Source organism: Eschscholzia californica, unplaced genomic scaffold (genome assembly GCF_041429995.1).
Source record: "Eschscholzia californica isolate CP2 unplaced genomic scaffold, dmEscCali1.0.p SCAF_3, whole genome shotgun sequence".
Classification (NCBI taxonomy): domain Eukaryota; kingdom Viridiplantae; phylum Streptophyta; class Magnoliopsida; order Ranunculales; family Papaveraceae; genus Eschscholzia; species Eschscholzia californica.
Genome location: NW_028238420.1, coordinates 28,460,835 through 28,474,908, shown reverse-complemented (window position 1 = coordinate 28,474,908; position 14,074 = coordinate 28,460,835).

The following is a 14,074-nucleotide window of genomic DNA, read 5'->3' as shown; positions in this document are numbered from 1 at the left end:
ATGATTTTGAGATTGCTATAGTGAGTACCAACCTGATAGTATTGGCTTTAACAACCGGGCTGAAAGTTTCATCATAATCAACACCTTGTTGATGAAACCCTTTTGCTACAAGTCTTGCTTTATACCTTTCAATTGTACCACCACTCTTTTGTTTCAACTTAAAGACCCACTTGCACCCAAGTACATTCATGTTGCTATGATAAGGTACCAAAGACCATGTCTGATTATCAAGTAAAGCTTGGTACTCCTCATTCATTGCCTGAACCCAGGCAGGATGCTTTGCTGCCTCCTTATAAGATGTTGGCTCAGAGGGTAGTTGTAAAATAGACAAATAAGCAACATTTAATGTGTGAGGGGATGAATAATGAGCTACAAAATCAGTGGGTAGATTTTTACTCTTGATAATACCATTCCTACCTCTTGTTGTAATTTGACTAGATGGTGGAGGATGAGATGGCCCTAGTGATGTTGCTGGTGTACTAGTGGAAACACAACAATGCCCTCATCATTAGAAGCCAAATGCCTTGATACTGAATTAGTTGGTGTACTAGTATGCATACTAGGTGTCCCTAATTCAGTTGGACTGTCTAGAAGATGAGCAATAGGAGGTAAAGGTAATGAAATATGTGGCTGCATTGTCTGATCACCACTAGACTGTCTAGAAGTGAGGTTGACATAAGGAAAATTGTCTTCCTCAAATATGACATGTCTAGGCATATAGAGTCTCTTTGTTAAGGGATCATAACATCTATATCCCTTGTGTTCATTGCTATAGCCCAGAAAGACACACTGTACACTCTTGGTGCTGATTGTCTTTCCTGAGTTCTCCAAGATGTGGATAACAAGCACATCCAAAAACTTTGAGAATTGAATAATCAGGAGAATGATGAAATAGTGTATCATATGGAGTCCTACCTTGTAAAGTTTTTGTGGGTATTCTATTGATAATATAGACTGCAGTGCTAAAAGCATCAAACCATAGGTGCTTTGGTAAAGAACAATGAAAGATAGTGTATTACCAAGTTCTGTAATATGCCTATGCTTCCTTTCAGCTTTGCCATTCTGTTGGGGAGTATATGGGCAGGAACATCTGAAAAGAATACCACTTTTATCTAAGAAATCCCTGAATTCTCCCTTTTTGAGTTCTGGTGCACCATCTGACTGGAAATAGACAATGTTTTCGTTGAGAAGATTCTCATTAGTTGTTTTGAAATGACTGAAACACTTCATACTGTCAGACCTTAGTTTCATTGCATAGGATCCAGCTATACCTGCTGAAATCATCTAAAAACAATATATAATATCTTGCACCATTAGGAGTAGTGACAGGGGCTGGTCCCCAAATGTTACAATGAATCAAATATAGAGTAGTATTGGTAGTAGTGGATGAAGTTTCAAAAGGTAAACACTTGCTTTTACCTAATTCACAAGACTTACAAAATGTTTTGTCAATCTTGTTAGTTAGTATAATTTTATGTTCCTCATGAAGTTGTTTGATAACTGCACTATGAGAATGACCCAATCTTGCATGCCAAGTATCATAATTTGAAGCTGTCTAAGATAAGTAAGCAGAACTAGATCTATGTTCCAACATAGCATTGTGAACTTCAATAGGATGATGAGTGTTGTAACAAATCTCAACTCTCTAACTCTATTTTATTTCAATACTTTCTCTTTAGATTTACAAGTCTCTTATATAGAAGAAGAGATGAGAAAGAATTACAAATCAGTTACAAACAAAAAACAGAAAAACTAAAAACAGAAAAACAGAAAACAATAAAGTTGTAACTAACTTTCTTGTTTTCATAGAGGGTGCCTTTAGACACAAATGGAAGCTGGTCCACACTTGTTGACTTGGTCTGAAGCTGGTCCACACTTGTTGACTTGGTATGTTGGAACTGATCTTGACCTGTTGACTGAGAAGATTAGGGTTGGTCCTGTTGACCATATATAAAAGTCATTTTCCCAAATCGTTTGCCCTAATCTCTTCCTTATTGTCTTCAGTAGAAACCCTAGTTTCCACAATAACTTAGTAACAGAAGAAAATGATAGGTTTTCTGTATATCTTCTCTATGAAATTCGGCTAGTACATATTGCCAAAAGAGGGACTTAACCAACTAGGAAACATGGTAGAGAGGATAGAAAAGTTAAAGATAAACTCGCCAACATATTGTGTTTCACAAATTTCTGTTAAACAAAGTTTGAGTCAAAATAAAATTCCTCCACACAGCAAAAGGAGTTTTATGTCATTTGGCAACACTAAAGTACGTTATTTATTTTTTTACTTAAGTAGAAAAGTAAAAAATTAGTTTGGTGACGCAAAGATTACCTACTTTACTTAAGTTAAATTTGACTTTCTTTTGAAGTTATAATTTTTAGCTTTTGACTTTAAAGTAAAGTAACTTATGTTCAACACATGCATGAATTTTACTTGACGAAATTTTTTCCTCCGTCTATCTCCGCTCCAATACCACAACTAAACTTCCACCATATCATTGTACCTCCACCACCACCACAACAACCATTGCAACTCCACCACCACCGTACCTCAACCACCACAACCACACCTTAACCACCCCCTTCACCTCCACCACCACCACCACCATACCTCTATCACAAACACCACCACCATACACCTCAACTGCCACCACTACGCCTCAACTATAACCACCATCATACCTTCACCACCACCATATTTCCATCACTACCACCCGCATACCTTATCCACCACACTATACCACTACCACTTCCATACTTCCATCACCATCATACCTCTATCACTACCACTCACATACCTTATCCACCATGCCTTCACCACCACCACCACTACCGTATCTCAACCACCACACCCCCACCACCACTGTTTCAACCACAACCACCACCACTGTATCAACCAGAACCACAACCACCACACCTCTATCAGCATCACCATACCACTACCATCATCGTACCTCCACCACCACTGCCACCATCATACATACACCACTACCTGAAGGGGAATAACCTAGTGTATCTCATACACCTAATTGTCTATTAGTGTTGGTAGCGGAATCTCAAACATCATATGTTTAACACTAATTCCAGGATCTATACATGAACATACCAATGAACTAGATTGGAAAGATGATTACCTCTTAATCGCTTTCCCACGAACTAAATTCCGATCAGTATTCGGAAGATAAGAGCTCCAAGTGTAGCTCCTCTACTTGAGACACCGAATAATGACTTGAACTCCCTCCTTTCAGTCAGCTAGGACCTTCTTGAAGGTTGAGATGAAGAACTCCTTCTTCTTGACTAGATTCTTGAGAAAACTCCTTTTCTCTCTCTCTCTCTGAGATGTATATTCTGAAACTCTTTCAGACACTCAGTTGCATGTCTCCCTCCTTTAGGTTGTATAATTAGGTATATATAGAAGTCCCTAGAAGAGGTATTAGACTCAAACTAGGATTCCATAAACCTAATTATTAGGCAACACCCAAAATACCCTCCATTGGGTCACTTAAGTGTGGCCGGCCAACATAGCCCTTTATGGGCTTCCTTGGCCGGCCCACTTAGGGCCTAGCCGGCCATCACATGGCCGGCCCTATTGCCTTGGCCGGCCATCACATGGCCGGCTTCCCTAAAGCCATTCCGGGCCTCCCTTTTGGGCCCGGACATGTTTATCTCTTTCGGACTTCTCCGAATCTTTCAGGACTTACCAATAACGGATCCAATCCACTTATTTGCCTTCATCCATCTAGTCAATTCTCTCCGTTCAAATCATTATTCTGTTGTGTAACCCTTGTAGGATCCGGTCTATGTTAGCCGCGAATCAACTCTTGATTCGACGATCGTAGTTGGCTTCTAGCTAAGCATTACGACCCCTAATTGGACCGGACTAATGATCTTCCGAATAAGGTCATTAAGATCCTAATAGCCAAATTGCACGCATTGCATCCTTGGTCGAAGGACACTCCTTCGGAAGGATATCATTCCTTCAGACTTTAGGCACACTTGGAGAAAAGGAGTTTTCTCAAGAATCTAGTCAAGAAGAAGGAGTTCTTCATCTCAACCTTCAAGAAGGTCCTAGCTGACTGAAAGGAGGGAGTTCAAGTCATTATTCGGTGTCTCAAGTAGAGGAGCTACACTTGGAGCTCTTATCTTCCGAATACTGATCGGAATTTAGTTCGTGGGAAAGCGATTAAGAGGTAATCATCTTTCCAATCTAGTTCATTGGTATGTTCATGTATAGATCCTGGAATTAGTGTTAAACATATGATGTTTGAGATTCCGCTACCAACACTAATAGACAATTAGGTGTGTGAGATACACTAGGTTATTCCCCTTCAGTGGCATCACGAGCCGTTTGCATGAACTATCTTTGACTAGGTGAATTAGATTCATACTTGAACAACTAGATATTAGTGTTTTAATGTTTGAATAGAGATTTAAACATAAGTTTGATGAGATCAAATTAGGGTTTTGGATGAGATTCATAACCTAGAAACACTAGAAACATAGTTTTTTGAAAAGAGTTTTCATAAACAAGTGTTAGGGTTTTAGAATTTTGATAAAAATCATCAAAACCATGAAGATTGGTTGATGAATTGATCAAAAACAGTACCTAACAGCAGCTGGAACAGAAAGAAAGAAAAGAAAAAGAAGTTGGAACGGCAGGATTTTCCAAAAATTTGGAAACCCTACTGGCCGGACCGGCCAGGACGCGTCCGGGCCGGACCAGCACGTCTCGGACAGACAGTCCGAGACAGATAGGGACACGGAATGGAAATCCCAGTCCGTGAAGGACCGGGAATCCTAGTCCGAGCTGGACTAGGAGTCCGAGACTCTCGGGTCTCGAACATCCCAGAGCGTCTAGGACGCGTCTGGGAATCCCAGTCCAACACGGACTAGGAGTCCGAGACTCTCGGGTCTCGGACGTCCCAACGCGTGGGACGCGTCTGGGACATCCCAGTCCGAGACGGAATAGGATTCCGAGACAGGAGCGTCTCGGATATCCCTGACGCGTCTGGGACGCGCTCGAGGGAACCTATTTAGAGTCTCGGTCTAGGACCGAGACACTGGACGAGCGTCCGGATGCATCCAGGATGCGTCTGGAGCAACCAGAAGCATCTCGGATGCGACTGGAAGCTTCCGGACGCAACTCGGATGCAACCGGAGCATCCAGAAGCGTCTAGGACGCGTCTGGACGCGTCCAGAAGGCATCCCAGATGGGATGGCCTAGCCGTCTGTGCACAGAAGCGTCTGGGACGCGACTGTGGTGCACGGGTGCATCCCGGACAAAAATCCGAGATGGCACGTGTGCTGTCCCGAGACCAGACACGTCGGGGGCGCGTCTGGGAGTTCCAACAGCTCTCGGATTAAGCGTCCAAGAGGCATATGCAGCGACCGGATGGCCTGGACGCGTCTGGGACGCGACCAGGACGCATCCTAGACATCTCACCCGAGATGTCTATGGTCTGTCCTAGGACAGAAGCGTCTAGCTGGGCTAGGACGCGTCTGCCCAAGAGACATAGCACGGCAGGAAGGTGCTGTCTCTAGGACCGGACCTTGACCAGGCTGAGTCAAGAGTTGACCAGAGACCAGTCAAGGGGCTTTGACCAGGGTTGACTTAGATCTTTTTGAGTGAGACTCAAGGGCCTTTTGGGCCATGATCTGAAAGGGAGTTTTTCAGACTTTTCTCCCGGTTCCAAGCATAATTTTTCCGACTTAGACCCGGGTTAGAGGAGTACCCGAACGGAGTTTTTCCTTACTTTGGTTTTGGAAACAATTAAGGAAGAAACATAATGTTCTAGTTTGAGTATTGAGAATACGAAACTTTAGAAACATTAGACATAGAGATGTCACAAATTCCCACGAATAGCTATGCGATAGCAAAACCTAGAAACGAATCTAGGATACATACTTTATTTATTATGATTGTCATATTTTTGTATGTATGGATATATGTGATTGCGTAGAATAGTATACCTTTAGATAGGATTATCGTTTCTTGTTCTAAGCGCAAGGAGTTGTGCCCGAATAATACTTAGAGTATAGGGTCTTAGAATCTATTGACGAACTGAATGATGAGATCATGGTTCAAGTGGGAGTAGTCAATAGAGGTTCTTGGATATGAATCCAATCGAACCATAGGCGAACAAGAAATAAACTTAAAAGATGGGATCTTTTAAGGGGTAATACTAAGATTTAACAAATCATTACGCAAACCCACATAAACTTTTACGTAATAAATCATGAATGGTTATGCAAGAGTTCACAGTAACGCAACTTGATAAATTACGTAATAAGTCCCAAAAAGAATTTTGAGTAAAGCCTACCCAGATTAAGACACCTGTTGAGCCCTTGTTCATCGATGGTGGGTCATGCCAAAGCAGGGTGCCATCTTTTACCTCGGGACAATACGGGTAGATCTATGAAGAGGTCTACATGTCTAAATGGTTATTCTCAAACGAGTCAGCAAAAGGGTTTTGGATTTCGAGGCTAAAGGACGATTTAATGTTTAAATCGTTAACCAAGAGTCATATGAGATATGATCAGTAAGGAGTTACTCACCCAGGAGGGTGAAGTTAAGGGCAGTGCCAAAGTACGCTTAGCTTCACAGGAATGGGATCTTGGAATTATATTATTCTTAGGGGACAACAAAAGTAGAATAATATAGGCAAATTAAGAAAATTGCCAGGATAACAAGTTTAATCACTTTCGCATTTCTTACATGTAGTTTAATTATGACAACAAACATCTTCAACCTCTACACCATACTTGAGAAATTGAACGATACCAACTTCGTTCAATGGGAGAGGAACCTGAGAAAGGTTCTAGGAAAAAGCGCAGAAATATTGGACATTCCGATCCCCGTGCTTTCGGAAACTTCTTCTGATGAAGAACGTAAGCAAGTAGACGATATTCGAAGGAAGTCAGCGCCAGTAACCGGTTTAATGCTAATGGCCATGGAAAGAAAATATATAGATATGTTCATTGAAATGGAGGCATACACCATTATTCGACGGCTAAGAAAAGTGTTTGGAACACAATGTCGAATAGAAAGATTTAGAATCACAATGGTGATACTGGGGATGAGACTGGAGAAAGGGAAACCCGTTCGTTATCATGTTTTGGAGATGATTGATCACTTCAAAGACATGGAATGGATGGGATCTCCTATGCCAGTCGAACTGGCTGTTGACATCATCCTGAATTCATTGGATGAAAGGTTTAAGGATGTAGTAGCAAACTTTGAAGATAAGTTTGGACGGGTATCCTTCGAAAGTCTACTGGCGATTCTGGAAGTTGCTGAAAGTGGTTTCAGCACCCCTGAAACTCTAGAAGAGATTCTAGGTATTCAGGAAACTATAAACACGGGAACGGAAGACTTTAGAAGAAGGAAGCCGTCTGGCAGGAGAATGGGCAAGAAAGCACCAAGACCCAGAACTATCCTTCCTAACAAGAGATGTCTTGTGTGCGGTAGTACATCTCATATTCGATTAAGAGATTGCCCGCGATTCTTGGAAGAACAAAACGACGGAGCTGGGAGTTCCGGTCAAGGTAAAAATTGTTAAAAGTTATTCAATTAAATACACATTCCTCAAGGTATGCGATACCTAAGACTCTTATCATTGTGAATGACAGGAGCAAGAGGGAGCTAAGTATTTATTGAAGAGGAGATGAACCTGTCAAAAGCTGAGAAGGCAAGAGTTGCTGGAAAAGCTCAAGAAGGATCATAAACTCGATAGGCAATACTTTAAAGTAGTTTTAGTATTTCTTTTTCTTTTTTAGAACATTGACTCTGTAATGAGATTATGGGAGTGAATAAAATATGAGATATTTTATGATGTTCTTAAAAGAGCCTATCTAACTTTTAAGTAAATTTTAACGAACGATCCGACTTAGTCATTCTAAATCTTGTAAGAGTACAAGAGTTCAGTTAATCGTAGAAAACAATGTTGGACATGAAAGTCTGCGATTAGTATGATTAGAATGGACGTAAGACTTGGTTGAGGAGGAGTTTTAGAAACAAATCCAAAATCGAGGAGTGGGTCTGGATGACTAAAGAATATGATGAGATCATGAGTTCGATAGTCATCGGTCTTCCAAAACACAAAGTCTAATACGTATCTGCCAAACCACTAAAAACCTAAAAGCTATAGTGAATAATTGAGTCCATCCGGATATGGATATTATTTTAGAAGGAGTTCTAAAATTATCAATTATTCTAATGTCTAAAGAGTGTTAGACATAAGTTCTTCAAGAAGAAGAACGGGGTATTCTCGCCAAACATCGGAACACAATGAGATTGTTGCTCTCGATGGTGTCTTCATTAAAAGGAGGGTCCTTCTAAGAAGACAAGTGGGAGGAAAAATCGAATGGGATTCGGTAAAGAACAACAAGAGGAAGTAAGGAGTTACTTGCCTTAAAACGAAAGAGAGTAAGAGTTACTCATCTTACGTAACAAGGGATGTCAACTTGAATGGTTCAAGGGACGATCGCCTAGAAACTTCTTAAGGAGTTAAGAAGGTTGCTCAAAAACCCCAATGAGTCTTGAGAAGATTCAAAAGAACTATAGCAGAAACCACTCTGAAATTGGATCGGAAATCCAAAGAGATAAGAGTAAGAATGGTTGAATCTTGTGAGACAAGAAGGTAAGTGGGAGTGAAACAAGAGTTGTTTCAGGTCCTGTATGTGGGAGACATACAAGAAAGGACAAGAAGACGAGGGTGAATTAACCATGGGCATCAAAAGTCTATGGAGATAGACCTGAGATGATAAAGACTCGTTCAAAAGGAGTTTTGGAGAGGTCTGAATAAGAAGTTCTCTTAGAGAGAAATTCTATCCAACTCCCGTAATAAACACAGGAGAGACACTTATGTTAGAAAACATAAGAACGATCATGAGATGATTGTTGTTTACCCGTACATCTAAAAAGCACTTGGAGTACGAAAAGATGTCGTCGCCCATACAAGTCAGAAGATTGAAGAAAGTCATAAAAGTAATCTTCCGAAAACAAAGATAGGAATCTTTTAGGAAGGGCAAACAGATGGGAAAGAGTTTTCCATGCTGGGAGTCGTTACTTAACTCTACTAGATAAGAAAGTAAAATTAGAACTTGGGAAGTACTAATTTCAGTGGGAGAAAACTGATAATATCATAACAGCTTACGAAGAGTTCGAAAGCAAGATAATTACAGAGCGAAGTGAAAAGGAAACTAAACTGTCACCTTAGAACGATCATGAGATGCTCGGGTCTAGGGAATTAGGATCCAGGAGGAGAATCCTAAAAGGACTTGTAAAATTGAGAACGTGAAGGAGTTCACGCGGGTGCTCAAATTTTACAAACTCTTGTTATCCGAAATAAACTGGGTTTATTTCGTCATCTAAATTGTGGTTTAGAATTTAGACGACAGTCCAAAAGGATGGAGTGTTCCAGGTAGGTTTATTAGATACGTGATCTAATGAAAGAAACCCTACTAAGTGAACATGGAAGCACATCATCCTACTATCCCTAGTCCAGGTCATTAGTTGGACAATAATGACTTATGAAGACTAGCATGAGTGATTGACAAGATAGCGCTGTTTCTTGGGCTATGGGAATAGGAGTATTCAAAGGTCAACTTCATGGGTGTATAGTTGATACACTGGAAACCCGCCGAATGAGAGTACTTCAAGAGTTGAAGTTATAAGGTGTCATAACTCTCATTTAAGCAAATTGGAGAGATTCCTCAAAACATGAGTACTCACTCAGTTTATGGAAGGAATGTCGAACTTTGGTACCGTCAAACGCCATTCGTAAAAAGTGGTTATAAAAGCGGCATACTGGGGGAGACAGGATAGACATGAAATTGAGTGGGAGTACAAGAATGGATTATGTTTTCCTGAGTAAAATCAGGATAAAGTATCTCCGGGCCACTTGATGAGAAACAACTGAAAAATGCATGGCCGTGCTCAAACGGATTAAGAGTTAATCGTTTGGATTGGAAGTTGTTCTCGGGATCAAGAGAGTCTGATAAATATGACATATCAGATGAGATACGAAAAAACATGGGAATCGAGCATTGCACTTGTTCTAAGTACAAGTGGGAGACTGAAGGATATGGTGCCTAAAGTCTGAAGGAATGATATCCTTCCGAAGGAGTGTCCTTCGACCAAGGATGCAATGCGTGCAATTTGGCTATTAGGATCTTAATGACCTTATTCGGAAGATCATTAGTCCGGTCCAATTAGGGGTCGTAATGCTTAGCTAGAAGCCAACTACGATCGTCGAATCAAGAGTTGATTCGCGGCTAACATAGACCGGATCCTACAAGGGTTACACAGCAGAATAATGATTTGAACGGAGAGAATTGACTAGATGGATGAAGGCAAATAAGTGGATTGGATCCGTTATTGGTAAGTCCTGAAAGATTCGGAGAAGTCCGAAAGAGATAAACATGTCCGGGCCCAAAAGGGAGGCCCGGAATGGCTTTAGGGAAGCCGGCCATGTGATGGCCGGCCAAGGCAATAGGGCCGGCCATGTGATGGCCGGCTAGGCCCTAAGTGGGCCGGCCAAGGAAGCCCATAAAGGGCTATGTTGGCCGGCCACACTTAAGTGACCCAATGGAGGGTATTTTGGGTGTTGCCTAATAATTAGGTTTATGGAATCCTAGTTTGAGTCTAATACCTCTTCTAGGGACTTCTATATATACCTAATTATACAACCTAAAGGAGGGAGACATGCAACTGAGTGTCTGAAAGAGTTTCAGAATATACATCTCAGAGAGAGAGAGAGAAAAGGAGTTTTCTCAAGAATCTAGTCAAGAAGAAGGAGTTCTTCATCTCAACCTTCAAGAAGGTCCTAGCTGACTGAAAGGAGGGAGTTCAAGTCATTATTCGGTGTCTCAAGTAGAGGAGCTACACTTGGAGCTCTTATCTTCCGAATACTGATCGGAATTTAGTTCGTGGGAAAGCGATTAAGAGGTAATCATCTTTCCAATCTAGTTCATTGGTATGTTCATGTATAGATCCTGGAATTAGTGTTAAACATATGATGTTTGAGATTCCGCTACCAACACTAATAGACAATTAGGTGTATGAGATACACTAGGTTATTCCCCTTCACTTAAGTCCACCTCTATGTATACACAAACCCTCATATAGGTTTTGAAATCTTTAAGAAGTTTTACAAGTTCATCCTCATCATCATCAGCAGCTATGTACCCATCAGTCTGTTTCAGCCAGGACCACCGGAATGGTTATGGACACATTCATTTGTCGGTGCATATATCAAGTTCGTCTGAATAGAACCACCTTAGAGGGCTATAAATGCATTAAGAGCCTCATGCTCAACCTCAGGTCCAATACTCACCTGCTCAGCAAAGCTCTACTAGGTTTTGTCCTCAGTTAACTCTATCTACTCCACGCAATAGGAATGAGAAATCACCACAAGGGCCTCAACCCCATCCCCCTTGTCGTCCCGAGAATCAATCTTATCGTTAAGCCTTTAGTTAGTGGGTCCATCAAATTTTGTTTTGACCTCACATAATCTAAATCTATCACACCATCTCAGCAAATGCTTTACAACAATATGCCTTCTTCAGATGTGTCTTTTCTTTCTATTGTACACATTGTTATTTGCTATCGCAATGGCCGCATGTGAGAATGAAGGGAAATTTATCTTGTTTCCCTTCCCCACTGTGGCACGTTTGCAAAAAGACTCCTCAGCCACTTAGCTTCCTAACCTGCCAACTCAAGAGTGATAAATTCAGACTCCATGGTGGGCGTGTTATGAATGTAAGTTTGGAAAATTTCCATGACATAACACCTCCACCTAAACTTAAAACATAATCAGTAGTCGAACTAACTTCATCATTATCAATGACCAGTTAGCATCACAATAACCTTCCAAAACAGCAGGAAACTTACTGTAATGCAAACCTAGGTCAATAGTGTCTCTTAAGTACTTAAGCAAGCAATGAAGGGCATTCCAGTGTTCCCTTCTAGGGTTATGAGTATATCTACCAAGTCTGGTAGCCGAAAATGCAATGTCAAGTCTAGTGTAGTTCACTAGGAATATCACACTTCCTATGATCTTAGCATACTCTATTTGTGAAACATTAGCTTCTTTATTCTTCAACAGAATTGCGCTAAGATCATAAGGGATCACAAGTGTCACATCATAAGAAATATTTGTTCAGCATAGTGAGACTGACTCGGAGAGATGCCATTGTGGGTTCTCTTAATCTTAACCCATAAGAGGACATCTGTCTCTTCTAAGTCCTTCATCTCAAACTTAGATGAAAATAGTGTTTTGGTCTCATTAACATCATTCAGATCAATACCAAAAATGATGCGTTTCGCCGGAAGCGTGAATACTGAGTGAAGGTAAAATCATAACAAGTAACTAGGAAGATCCGGATCACCACACTTTGATAAAGTTGCCACCACAAAGTGATAGAAACCGGTTGAGCTAACACTACACCTGGATAAAGTTTCCATCACCAGATGATAAAGACGCTTGAAATCCACCACCAATGGCTCTTCCAAAACCAGAGGATAAAGGAAATGATCTAAACAGATCCAAAGTCACAAAAGACTCTATGTTTCTCAAATTCGTTTTCTGATCTTTCCATTGATAATAAGCCTCATTATATAGAGGAGAATACATTAAATGAGAAATAAGAGCTAGTCTACATGCATAGAAACTAGTTACATTGGAAACAACTTAGTTTAAATGCATGAATGTAGAAAGACGAGACTAAATTTAAGGCAGATTACTAAAACGAAAATGACTCTTCAAGTCTTCGGGAACCTTCTTTAAAGACCATATTTATCCATTTGGGTGGTCCAACTTCAGTAAAGTAACGCTCAGCCCGTTGGTAGGTGTGTTTGCGTATTCTAGCTCTGTTTGCTCCAGCTCTGGCTGATTCAGCACTGGTGCTCCCGCATCAGACTCTCCAAGTTGGAAAAGATTTATCCTCAAATCTGATAGCTCCTCGTCTTCAAGATAGGGAGAAAGATCACCCACATTGAAAGTACCCGAAACACCATAGTCACCTGGAAGCTCTAGTTTGTAAGCGTTATAACCAAACTTCTCAAGTATCTTAAAAGGACCCTCTGCCATTGGCATCAGCTTCGTCTTGCGTTTGTTTGGAAACCTCTCCTTTCTTAGGTGTAACCAGACCAGTTTACCTGGTTCAAAAGACCTAGCACGTCTGTTTTTGTTGGCCTTTTTCTTGTACTTCTCATTGGCTCTTTCAATTTCTGCCCGAACATTCCAATGAAGCTTCTTCATTGTAGTTACCCTTTCTTTTGCTTCAAAGTCTGCCTTAAACCCCAAAGGTAGTGAAATCAAATCAATAGGAGTAAGTGGATTAAGACCATACACAATCTCAAAAGGTCAATATTTTTCAAGAAGTCATATATGGTGGACAAGTAAAGTTCGTGACGGAATATTTAATCGTCGACCTACATCTACATAATATAATTGTTTCCTTCTAAATCCATTTGCTTTTGATATGGTTGTTAGGTTATTTTATTGTTGAGAATTATATGGATACGCTTGCTCCTTTTTCACCAACATTAATTTCTAGGCTAAAGTTGTTTGTTAAAGAATTAATTGGTCAATTTTTTGCTTGTATTAAGTATAAAACTAAGTTTATAAATGGATAATTGTATTTCAAATGACATTATGCAAATAATTTTAGTGCCTAAATTATAATTATTTCATAAATCACTCATACATTGGATGAACTAAGCTTTCCGAATTTCTATCAAGATCTCTCAAAACATAAAGGAGAATGGGGATCATAGCTTTTTCACATAAGAAAACGATATTCAAGATAGATTCTCGAGCTAGTAGAGATTTGTATTTGGCAAATTTCTTTCACTATCTTTCAACAGATGAAAGATTAATTACTTTTGAGGCTTAGAATTAGGAGTTCAACTCAATCCCTTAAACCATCATGAGGTTCCGAAAAAGTAGCTTAGGATTTGTTATGAGGGAGTTTAGCTTTTGTATTTTAGGAGTTTCAAGTGACCCTTGACTAATTTCACCCATCATTAAGGAATCAGTGGGGGCCAAAATTGTAAATTATACTTTTTGGACAT